This window comes from Lathyrus oleraceus, chromosome 6 (genome assembly GCF_024323335.1).
Source record: "Lathyrus oleraceus cultivar Zhongwan6 chromosome 6, CAAS_Psat_ZW6_1.0, whole genome shotgun sequence".
Lineage (NCBI taxonomy): Eukaryota > Viridiplantae > Streptophyta > Magnoliopsida > Fabales > Fabaceae > Lathyrus > Lathyrus oleraceus.
The window spans coordinates 212,185,467-212,198,758 of record NC_066584.1 but is presented as its reverse complement, the minus strand read 5'-3'; the positions used below and the strand labels follow the sequence as shown (position 1 = coordinate 212,198,758).

The following is a 13,292-nucleotide window of genomic DNA, read 5'->3' as shown; positions in this document are numbered from 1 at the left end:
GATGTACAGGTGAGAGATAACCTGACTGTTGAAACATCACCTATGAGGATCGAGGATCGAGAGTTGAAGCAGTTGCGGGGTAAAGAGATTGCCTTGGTGAAGGTAGCTTGGGGAGGACCAGCAGGTGGCAATGTGACTTGGGAACTGGAGAGTCAGATGAAGGAGTCTTATCCGGAATTATTTGCTTGAGGTATGTTTTCGAGGACGAAAACTCTTTTAGTGGGGGAAAGTTGTAACACCCCAATAAAATAAAATAATTATTTAAATTAAGTTAATAGTATATTATTAATTTAATCAAATAATTGGGTTATTTTATTATTGGATTATTATTATTATTATTTTGGAATAATAATTATTGGAAAATATATAAGTTGGAATAAGGAAAAAGAGTTTTCATTTTGTAAAAGGGTTTTACGTGAAAACTGAGAAGCTGCAGAGAAGAGGAGAAAGGGGCAAAGAGGAAGAACCAGAGAGCAAAGGTTGGAGAAGAGCTTGGAGCTTAGAGATTTTGCCGGATTAACTCAGGTAAGGGGGGTTTATCGTCGTTTAATGGGTATTATGGATTAGCATGTACTGGGTAGTGATAAGCCATGGAATTGACCCTAATTGGGATTACGAATGCTGAAAAATTATGTTGGATAAATTGTGTTTAGGCTGTAATTGAATTTGTGTTTGAGTTAGTTGTGAATTTCAGAACGTATAGCTTTTTACGGAATTGGAATCGGAGGTCCGGAAGTCCTCCAACGGCGGAAAATGCGGAGAATTCTGCATTCTGCCTTGTGTTAGCGCAGGAACAGCTTTTGTCTTGCGTTAACCGGTTAACCCAGGGTGTTAACCGGTTAACACTGTGTTGAATTGTGTAAATTGTTGTTTTGTCTGCGTTAACCGGTTAACCCAGGGTGTTAACCGGTTAACACTGTTAAGTTTTGGGACAGGAAGCGTGTTGTGCTGCGTTAACCGGTTAACCCAGGGCGTTAACCGGTTAACGCTGTTGCAGAGGGGAAAAAGTGTTAATTAAAATGTTGTATGCCTAATTGATGGTTGCCTATACCCGTGTGTGATATAGTAGGGATTATTTCCCGCTGTTTTGAGCAGTATCGGTATTAGTAGAGTGTGCTAATACTGTGATTGAATTAATTGACATGATATGATGTTTTGATACATGTGTTGATGATGTGTGACGGTATGCATAATATTGTGAATGTATATGTTATGCATGTGTTGTGAATGGACTGTTTTATGGCTTAGAGTGTGAGCATATGTCCATTGTGGATTTTGTTGTGATGTTGCATTGCTAGATGATTAGCATGCATATTGTGGCCTTTATGGTGGTAGCTAATTCCCGTGGTGAGGAATTAGTGATGTTAGTCGTTTTGGACTGTTGTTGATGTTTGCATGCTAGGTGAATTAGCGTGCATAGCATGGCCCTTGGGGTGGTAGCTAATTCCCATAGTGAGGAATTAGTGATGTGAGTCACTAGGTCTCAAATGAGTGGGACTAGTGAGCTTGGTAGCCGTACCTGGATTGGTCGGTGAAGTTGAACTATATGTTCAAGAATAGTCGGTACCGCATGCATGGAGTCTCATTGCATAAATTTTGTATGGCGTATAATATGAATGGATGTATTCCAGTATTATACGTGTGTTGTGTGTTTGTGTTGGCATTGAGTATGAGTATGAAGTGTGTTGGTGTTGAATATGATATTTGAGTTGATGTGTCGTTACTGAATAAGTGATATGATTAGGGTGATTAATGTGTTATTTACTTAACAATACATGAGATTTTATAATGCTTGTTATATCGATTGAGGAACTCACCCTTACAACTTTATTTTCAGGTAACGAGCAGTGATTGAGTAGAAGCTAGTCCTTGGAGTCTAGTATAGTTCCTTAGGGGGTCGTGCTCTGATAGATGTAACATCGGGACGGGATGTTTTACTTATTTTCATTGATGATTGTTGAATAAGTTTACATGTATTGTGTTACATGTTTTATACTGATGTTGGATTTTATTCCGCTGCGAACTATGCAAATGTTTTATTTGATTAAATAAATGAGCATGACAGGATAATTTGGAACATGGTGTGAAATAATTGTGTGACACCCTTAAATTGCATATTTACTCTGAATTGCATGGTGTTATTTTAATTAAATATTGGGGTATTTTTAGAAGGGTGTTACATCTATCACCATGAATAGTGTCGGTCTGGTTACTAAACCCACTATGGTATTCACCATAATCACTCCCATGGTGCTTTTCTTCTTTCCTCCATAGTCCGACAAGACCACGTTATTAGACCTGATGTCCGTATCATATTTGACAATCTTCCTTAGAATATGGTGTGGCATGATGTTGACCGTGGCACCACAATCGACCAAAACTTTGTTGACAGTTACGCCTTCCACTTTTGCCCTTATCAGCAGTGGTTTCAAATGGTTTTTCATGTTCATCATTGGTCTTTTGAACACTACCTCTTGGCTTTCAGCAGAGCCATCGTTCAGCACAAAATAGCATCTTGGTTGGTGCAAAGCCATTTCTTCAGCGTTAGCATAGTCCCCCGACCCTTCGACTTCAGTCACACACTTGTATTCTTTTGGTAGGATTGACACCACGTTGACCAGGATGTCCAGACTTGCTTCAGATTCTGAATTGAAGTCATCAGTCACTTCTTCAGAACACCTTTCAGTTGGTCGACGGACGTATTCCCTTATTCGTTCCTTTGCTGTTGTGTCGACTTTCACAACAATCTTCTTCCCAGCATTCTCCTCGCTGCTCACGCCTCTTGCAGCTTCTCTTTCGGCCAGTTTGCGCCTCTGAAAGCGTCTCCATTGAGTCCTCGACATGGGGTTCTTCCCCAAATAGTTTTCAGAGACATGAGTCCTTTTTTCAGACTTAAACTCACGCCTGTAGTTAATTGCTAGACCTCCTCTAGTAGCAGCAACACCTTGCGGGGTATCTTGTTTTTTCCTGAGGCTTGATCCAAGTACCTCTAGGAGCACTTGACGACGGCACGAAGCTTTTCGGCCTTTTTTGTTTATTTCATGTCGCAACCTAAAAAAGGAACGCGAAAAAAACAACCGGCGAAAAAGAAATGACAGAAGAGTCGCCACCGTGCGTTATTTATCCCAAAGGGGGGAAAGGAAACGCTCGAAGTAAACCTGGAAAAAGGAAAGGAAAAGACAAGGTCTCGCAACCAAATCTTGGGTTCGGGAGTCGATTATGCGAAGGAAAGGTATTAGCACCCCTACGCATCCTTAGTACTCTACGGGATCCACTCTTGTTGTTCTTGTCTAAAGGGTGTGGGTTTATCTAATGTACTATTTACTAAAATAGGGGTCAAAAGAAAATGACTCGCACGGATGTCGCATCCACTGCATACGTATCTCATCTGAATATGAGAATCAGAGTCTTCGTAGCTCGGCTGACCTATTTGTTTGTTTTGTGTTTTTTAGGTGAACTACGCAATCTACCGGATGCTCGACCTTTGGAGACTTACTCGCCTGTAGTAGAAGGAGTTAACGTGTTCTTAGGAAAAGAAAAATCAATGAATTTGTTTGTGTTTTAGGAATGCTCATGCAAAAAAGGAAGTCCTAGACGAAGGAACCGTGCTACCTTAATTGACATACAGACGAGAGACTATACGAAGCCTAGCAATCCTATGGGGAGACGATCACACCATACAAAACAAACATGCATAAAGTAAACACGCCAACAAGGGGGCTCAAGCATACGTGGGTAGGGCTTTAGTCAAGAGGGGTCGTATCAACCTCGACAAACAAGCCATGGAAAGGTAATCAAACGGGCTCTTAACCACTGATATTGAACGTCAGGGTGAGCAGATCAAAAGGGTAATGAGGATAAGACCTCATAGCTATTAACCCTGGACAGGGTGAGCTCATGACAGTAAAGTGGGGATTCAGAAAGGTGGAACCCTCTCCACTGACTGACCGGACAAAAGATCTTGGGCTTTTGTTCTGAAGCATCGACACGTAGTGCGAGCATAAAGAACGACACACTGAATAACGGGGGATTGACTACTAATCCCTTTTATCCGTCAATTGCCTCTTCATGGAGGTCTTTAGCACTGGTGCCTCTTCTTGGAGGTCTTAGGGCACAAAAGTAAACACACAAAAACATTGCCTCCTACCGAGGTCTTCTAGCTAAGAAAGCGGTAAAATGCAGGAAAGATAAAGGGATCAAGAGATCTACCACACGGATAAAAATCCGAAGTAATAACAACTAAAGAAGCAAGAAACCCGATGATCTCTCAAGCTGGCACCATCAAAGAAAACAGGTCAACAAGGTAATCAGAATAAATCTCCCAAATGGTATCCCACAAATAAAGTGGAATACCAAGCAAGCTATCTCTTCAAGAGTCATGTGAGCCCTCACAAAAACTCAACAAACAAGTAAGAATAACAAAATGGGGTGTAATCAAGAGTTGCACCAAACAGAAGAACCATAACAACCACATGAATCATGCTATTAAAGTTCACAAAAAGCTCACAAAAAGCAACCAAGGATAGGAGGCCTAAACCTCTTGTCAAACAAATGCATCAAAAGGGTATCAAAACTCAAAGTCAGGGGGCAAGGATCCGCACATCAAGACATGACATACATACTAAAACATGTACCCGGATGCAATAGAAAACATGTCATAACAAACACATAACAGATTAGAGAGCAAACAAAAAAACAACTACTGTCATGATCGCTTAGCGTAGGCTTAGCGAAGCTTCGCTACAGGCTCGCCTAGCGATGGGCTAGCGAATGCCTACGGGTTCTGGATTCTCCATTGATAACAGTACGATTTTAGAGACCCCAAACCCTATGGTATCCATCTCAGCAACAAAGTGATTAAACATTCAAGGCATTATTCTACACATTCATGCACATCTAAAACCACATGTGAAACCTAACGATACCCACTCTTCCAAATTCACCCTTGATGCCTCATACATTCAGAAATTTCAAATTGAAAGCATAAAGTAATGGAGATAGGGCAAACCTGATTGGAGAGATCGAATGAAATTGAATTGCCCGGTTGGGTTTGCAAAGCAATCTTAGGGTTTATATGAGATGGAGTTTTTTTCTTCAGTGTCTATGGAGGTTGCTCTGAATTCTGTTAGCTCTTCTCTCTAGGGTTTTGTTTCAATGAAATTTAGAATTTATAACCTGATTTTCGTGGCTTTGTGGGCTCAAATGAGAGAGGTCCAAGTCCAAGATTTTTCTGTCATATTTTTTATTTTTAAAACGCGTGTGCTTCGCCTAGCGAGCATGACAGTTCAGACTCTGGTGGCTCGCTAGGCGAACCATTCTGCTCGCCTAGCGAGCATGACAGTTCAAGTCATCTTTTCCAAATTTGTAACCTGTGCGCTGGACCTTTGTTCCTTCAAGAGTAATATGTCGAATGATGAATAGGCCTCATTTGAACATGTTGGAAGTAACTCAAGTTATTCCCTAGCCGTTTGACCTTCAGTAGACCAAAGTCGACCAGAGGTAATTCAGATGAACTTTGTTGAAATGCAATATGAAATGTTAAATGACCTAAAAATTAATGCATGAATGAGGGGGGAAAATTTGAGGTGCTACATTTCCCACAGCCTTTTTTGAGCCTTTTTCATTCTGGTAACCCCTGGTCGGCACATTCCTTTTGCTTTTCCCTAGTTGTAGCTTCTGGAAATTCTCCACCGCTATTTTGTCGGTGACAGCACCACTTCTTGGGCACAAGCACACTTGTGAACCCTTGTTCTTGCAGCGATATAGAAAATCCACAAAGTCTTCATCAGCCCTTGGATAAACATCAGTTATATCAACATTTGGGCTTTCCCCAGTTTGCTCCAGCATGTTGGCCTCATCGTATTCGGTGATCTTGACCATGTTGATCTCGACTGGCTCCACGAATAGAGCCTCCTCCTGGTGAAGAGGATCAGCGTCGATCTTCATTTTGCGGCCAGCAAATTTCAGCCTGCCCTCTTGAATTGCTTTCTGAACCAAATCCCTGAAAAAGTGACAATTAGAGGTGTTATGACCAAGATAGTTATGATATTTACAAAACCCTCTTTTCTGTCTTTGTTCTAACGGTGGCATTTTAGTACCAGGAGGTACCACCATTTGCCCATCTTTGACCAATAAGTCAAAAATTTCCTCACATTTCGACACATCGAAAGTATAAATTTTCGAAGGGAATTTTGGGTTGTGTTCGACAGGATTTCTTCCTTGTGCAGACAGCAATGATCGACACTCATAAGCAGACCCTGGCTTTAGTTCCGCCATGTCAATATCTAATTCGGTCGATGAAGCATAATCGGCCTCACATATTGGGTCTGACTCGACGAACGCTACCTTTTCTTTCTTAGACTTATTGTGCCTAACTTTTTCTAACCTTAGCCATTCCAGATGTCGGACCCTATTAGCTAGTTGTGACATACTTTTAACAAAAGTTGGGTCTATCTTCTTCCTAATGGAATAATCTAAACCTCCTGCGGTCATTTGAACTAGTTCATGTTCTGACACTTGCGTAAAACACCTAGCCTTTAAGGACATAAAACGATTCAGATAATCGTCGATGCTCTCAGCAAACCTTCTCTTGATACTAGACAATTCTGCCAAACTAATTTTGGAGTGTTCTTCGTAAAACTGTTCATGGAACTTTATTTCTAATTTGGCCCACGAATCGATTGAACTTGGGGCCAACGAAGTAAACCATGTGAAGGCAGCCTTAGTTATAGAGGAGGGGAAATTTTTTACTCTCAAACATTCATTATGAGTTAGATCCCCCGACTCTGTTAAGTATCTGGCAACGTGCTCTATTGTCGATTCACCAGACTCTCCCCCAAATTTAGTGTACTTAGGCACTTTCATCCCCCTGGGCGCCTCGGCCTGGAGAATAAATTCAGCTAACGGGGAGGCATATAACGGCCTTTGCAATGTAGCACCCATGCCATTTCTAGCCATAATCCTTTCGACAATAGTTGTCAAATTATTTTCCACTGCCAAGTCTTCTTGTCGATGTTGGTCGACAATTTGATCAGCATCCTGATGTCGGTTAACCATTACCATCGGGTTACGTCCGCGACTCCTGATTCGACGCCTTGATGTTGAAGGGGTCTAATGATTTGCCCTTCGTGGACTGTCTCCTCTTCCGCTACCCCTATCTCTATCTGTACAGGAACAGTCGGTCTAACCATTTGCATCGTCTGTCGAGCCGGTGCCCCCAGAAAATTGCACAAGTGTGTCAATTGGTTCGCCACCTGCCTATGTGTTTCAGCAGATTCTTGTATTAGTGGATTAAAGAATGTGCCCATCTGGTTGGTCAACATGTTAACCAATTCATGGTTACTATCGTCCATTTGTTGTCTCAACACCGCTACTGAAGTGTTCGACAGCGGCATGGTTCTGTTCTGAGTAGCGTTCCTCATGTTGCCCCCTTGTGCTGATCCTTGCAAGGGAGGATTTGTATCTGAAAACAGTGATGCACTGGATGTCGACTGATATCCTGGCATTAAGGAATACGGCATTCCATAAAGCGGATTTGTGGTGCCAAAGCGAGGCACACATGGTCTGAACGTCGTTATCGTTGATCCTGAACCCCCCAGGGGGGCCTGAGGAATTCCAACCGCACCCGTAGTCGACGTGGTTAAAGCTGCACTTGTCATCGGTGGCAAAGTGGCAACCTGCGAGACTACTATTTCTGTGGTGGATAAAGTTCCTCGTGGAACTTCATCTGTGTTAGTTTCTGACATTTTCATAATATTCTGTGGCTTACTATACAGTTTGCTACTTCTAAGTTTCATGCAATTTTGCAACTGCTCTAGCACGGTCCCACTGGGCGTGCCATTTTGTTTACTGTGGAAATTGGTAAACAACCGTTGGTCCTCCCTAGGCTTTAAAACCAAGGGTTACTTGCAGGATCGACCAGTTGATCCTAGGACATGTGCTAGTGCAGGTGAGACTTGTCCAACTCGACATAATGACTTTGTGAGGAACGGCTCCTGACAAAGTGTCGAACAAGCGTAGGGTTTTTCCACACGGACGGTTTAGATAATGTTATCGCCTATAGGTGACTCGTGACCGACAGTGCTATAACATTCAAAAAAGGTACACAACGAACACGCTTTTGGTAAACTCTATTATCGTAATAGAATCAGTGTCGACAGCGTAAATGTGGTGATTCACGTACATAGCACTCTCAAAAAACTCTTGCTTCCTCGCGCTGGGAATGGGAAGTTCTCTTACAAGTGATTTTTAGTACAAAGTGAACACCTTGAGCCCCTTGTGGGACACTTTATTTATACTAAACTAGATGAACTACTCATAAGCTAAAACTCCTAAAAACTAGCAGATGTTATGTCACACAATCTGCACAACCGCTGCACCCATGTCTTGCTAACTGCTCCATATTATGGCGCTCTTATTCTTTTTGAAATTGTTGTTTATTTTAAATTTCAAATTTCTCCCGCCCAGACGTTAGGGCGATGCTGTCTTCTGCACATTTGACTATAATTCTTTAAGTCTCAAACCTTACGTTGGTCGACAGAATGGCCTGTCGACCAGGCCAACTTGCCCTGTCGGCTTCATCCTTTGATTTGTGTTTTTCCTACTCTTGCTTGCCTCCAACATCTCTTCATCCTTTGATGGGGTATAACCCCCGCATTCACAGGACTCCTTCATTAATTACGCTTTCAGCATGCCTTAGAGATTTTTCGTGGTAACAATTATATGAATGAATTTCTCACCCCATTTGTGTTTGTTGTGTCTATGCTCCCTCGGAGTACAGACACTCAGGTACCTGAGTAGTTGGAGATGTACCTCACGTTGTTATCGGTCGAATCTACTAGCAGAGTTGCTTTGATACGTAACACCGATAAATGATTGTTTTCTTTATGTTATTATGTTACATATCTTTTAATTTAAAGTAATTATGTAGATGATTTGTTGAAGCTATGGATGCCATACTTTTGTTTAATTCCGTTGTTTGGACTATATGTTTGATTAAATGAAGTAACATTCAGACTTATTGGATTGTGAAATTACATCCTACTTGGATAGAATTATATTTTATTTATTATTTATTGAGTAGGGAAGTAGGTGTAAGACCCCAAATTTTGCCCTAAGACCCCTCATGGCCTCAAGGCATCATATCATGTCATATCATTGCCTCAAGGATCATTGTACATCTTTGTTTCCCTCCTAGTGGGTGGGTCATCTTGTGAGTGTGATTCTGGATCACCAAGCATGTATTGCATTTGTATATCATTGCTTTTCATATGTTTACTAACCAAAAGTACAAAAATATTGTCATCTAACCATGTTTCTTGCAGCTGAAGCAATTATCAGTCAATCAGTCAAAGGCAAGTCATTGAGCTAGATGGTGACCATTCTTGAAGAATTTGGGCACCATGATCATTCATCAGAGATTCATATGAGCTATGGTATCATTTTGAATCAAGATCTCAAGTGATTAAGGCTTGGAATTCATCAGAATATGGCTCAGTCAACCAAAACCCTAGCAAAGTCAATTGTGGTCAACTGTGCATTTAATCAGGATTTTGAAGGTATGAGATGGTTGGAAAGGTCTCATTCATGTCCATATAAGCCTCATTTGGCATTTCAAACATCCACATTGAAGGATTTGAGGTCAGACAAAAAGTTTCCAAAAATGGAAATGACCTGTAGTTCTCACCTGCCAAAAAGGGAAAGTCTTGCTCCTCAAAGTTACTTCATCATACAAGCTTCAAATCAAAATTTGTCCAACATGAAAGTTGAAGATCTTGTTCTTGCCTTTCTAAAAAGTCCAAGAACACTTAATTCCCATGTATGGTTGGCAAGTTATGATCAAATCATTTTCCAAAAATGCCTAAATTCAAAGTGGCATAACTTTCACATGGAATGGCCAAATTGGATGATTCTTTTTTGAGCAAACCATATTTGATGTGTACTATCCAAATCCATCATCACATTTCACCAAAAACCTTCACATAAAAAGGTCATTTTTCAAGTGGACCATTTTAAAATTGGTGGGAAAAAAGTCCAAATTTCAAAATACAAGGAATTTTCACATGGGACCAATTCCAATAGCTTCCAAATGCATTTTATGATTTGCTCAAAGTGAAAAACTACTGTTCCATTGGTTCAAGGTGCATAAGGGCAAAAAGGCCAATTTCCATAAACGAGCTCATTTGCTAATCATTCAATTTTGCTTAATCATGATTAAAGGGTGGATTAACATGAAGTATAAAAGGTTAATTCTAACAGAATTGAAGGAGGATAATCATTTTTTCAGATCCAATCCAAAAACTCACAAAATTCTCTCAATTTTCACATTTTTCACATTTACTTTCTTCATCATTTCATCAATAATTCATCAATATTGTGGCAAGTTCTTTGTTGATTCTTCAGGTGCAGGTGATTCTAAAGTTCTGTTTGAAGCATTTGAAGCAAGAATCGTGGCCAATTCCAATTGTTGCAAAGCATCACTCCCCAATGGCAGCTGCAAATTTCCACTTCCTCGTGCACCTTTGAGCTGAATTTTCATCATCAATCATCTTCTTGAGCATAACACTACATCTGTTTTCACGAATTGGAACAAAACGAGCAAGGATTTCACACTGTACTTCAAGAAGGTGAGATTTTCGAATCTTCTAATTGTTGCAATTGCCATGTGGATTCAATAGATCTTTGAACGTAGAGCATTTTGATGTTTGAATCATGCATTTCCATGGAGTAATCGTGTAGATATCTTGATTCAAAGTTTGTGTGACAAAACAATTCTTGAGTGGATCTCTTTATATATTAACTTCTGGACCAAACCATTGCCATATCCATGACCTGCGTGGAGAGACGGAGAGAACGGTATATGATTTGTATGATTTGGTTGAAAATTGTTCATAACCGAATCTGGAATGAAGAACAAATGATGAACGCGATGAACTTCTTCAAAATTCTGGAAAATCACTTGTTTGATCCATCGTCCGCGCCTGGCCATTCAAAATTGGCGTTTCCCGCTGAAGCAAGCCAATCACGTGCTGCCAGCTCTTTTAATGGAGCGCGGCGTTTTGGCTATGGCGTGTGATTATTACAAGAATGCCATTGCTGCTTAAATTAATCATTTCCAAGTTAAATAATTATTTCACAATTTAATCAATCTTCTAAAAATCATATTTAATTCATCTTTAATCCAAATCGAATGGGACTTTTTTTGTTAGATTCAGAATTTCCTCTAGTTTTTTTTAGGCATAGTAACTCAAGTTGTGCCTGGTGATTTTTTGGATTGGTCTATTGGTTTTTGACATGTATGCATTATATGTATGTTTCACCATATTGATCATAAAATAATCATGCTTGCTCCAAATTGAATGAAATTTCACATGCTTGTTCTTGACTCATGCCTGGTGATTTTGATGTATAGTTTGTAGTTTTTGGATCCCTGGTTTGGTAGATATGATATAATCTTTTTGAGTGTGATAATATGTGTCACACTATGCTATATTGTGTTCATGATTTAATTTTCCATGCTTTAACTAGGCCTATGGCTCTGATTTTTTGCATGAGATACCTTGTATATGTCTAGTTTCACCATGATTTTTTTGTGGATTTAATTGATCCATTTCCCATTTGATTGGGATTTTTTATTGCTGTTTAGCACTTTTAGGGTTTTGCTTGAGTAGCAAACTTCCATATCTTGTGAAATGCTCATTTCTTACCATATGAATGTGAAATTTGGTGGAGTGTTTCTTAACATGTTTAGCTTCAATTTGGCTTTGGTCCCATCCATTTCCCATTTGTTCTCACTGTTTTACAATTGATTGAGGTTGATGTACACTTTGTGACCTATTTTAGGTTGATTTTTGCATACCATGATTTGTTGAATTTAATTTCCCTACTTCCACTTGTCCAAATGCTATGAAATTTGATATGCAGCTCATTGAATGTGTCCTGTTTGAGCTGGAATTTGTGTGGAATTTATTGAGCTGTTTTAGAATTTGTTTGATTGTAATCATTCTGTTTACTCATATGTGGTTCACACTTGCTTACTTTGACCTAAATCGTACATAAAATGAAATTGGTGTATTGTTTTGATATGAGACCAATTGGGATCTCTTCTTAATTGAATTATCTTGGTTTTGATCATGTTTCACTTGCTGTTTTAAGATTTTTCCCTCCTTTTTGACCCTAGGCTTGTCCTAGTGGTCTTACTTCTCATGTTTGAGTTTGACTTTGACTTTTCAGGTTAAGAAGCAAAGTGCTTTAAAGGAATTAATGCAAGTTGATTGAGTTGTTTCATTTGATTATTGTGAGCTAACTTGTTTGTTTTGTAGGATGCTAACTCATTCCATTTGAGTTTGTGCTTTGCACACATGATTGATTGTGTTGTCTGTTGGTTCATAATTTGTCTGTTTTAGTTTTGTGATTGGGATTCTGATTATATTTGATTGATTTCAGGTACCCATAGTCGCTTTAGTTCCTTGAGAACTTGCATTGCTTTGCTTGTATAGCATTTGCATTGAGGTAGACTCTCTTGTCTCCATGTAGTCTGGAAGACCTGGCTTGTTATTTAGCCAGGCAACTGTCTGAAGTCCTCCTTAAGAGGCGATGTTTGTGATTGTTTATTTTTGTCCCTAAGTAGGTAAAGACCTCATGTGAGGCAATTGGTAGACAAAAGAGATATGTAGCCTATCTCCTACTATTCTGTGAGTCTCTCACATTGCTCACACTACTTGTGTTTGATGCATGTTGAGTAAAACCCAAGATCTATCGAGTCTATACTTTGTGGAGAGAGTTCCATCTTTCTGAACTCCCACACCTTCTGATACTCAATGCTCTCCCTGACCAGGGATAAGAGTGATGAGGCACACCCCTCATATCCTTTCATCTGCTTCACCTTAGCCCCTCAATGGCAAGGTTAAGAGCAACTTTAACCCTATTCTAGTTGGCTTTAATGCCTCACCCTTGTGTGAGCCTGATGCTTGTATATAGTGTGTGCTCTTTGTTTATGTGGTTTGATTACTTGATTCATTTGAACATGATTGCTTACTTGCCATTGTGCATTCATCATTATTGATTGTTAATTCTTGTATGATCATTATTGCATATCCTTGTGGTTTGTTTGAGTTTACCCATTGAGGACAATTGTAAGACCATGTTCTTTGGCCATTGTTCCCATGATATGGAAGGATAGAGTGTAAGACCTCATTGGTCACTCATATCTTCTTTGCTTTTGTTTGTTGTATGAGAGGATGCAATTGTAAGTCCCTGTGATGTGGCATTTGTATTCCTATGACCATACTTTG

General features: G+C 39.9%; 1 long non-coding RNA gene across 1 annotated transcript; it reads left to right on the top strand.

Moving 5' to 3' along the window:
* The first annotated feature begins 291 nt into the window (after nt 1-291).
* Nucleotides 292-2,079, top strand: LOC127096792 (uncharacterized). The gene is made up of 2 exons (XR_007792825.1): nt 292-525; nt 1,838-2,079. It is a non-coding gene; the product is annotated as an uncharacterized LOC127096792 (long non-coding RNA).
* The last annotated feature ends 11,213 nt before the right edge of the window (nt 2,080-13,292 follow it).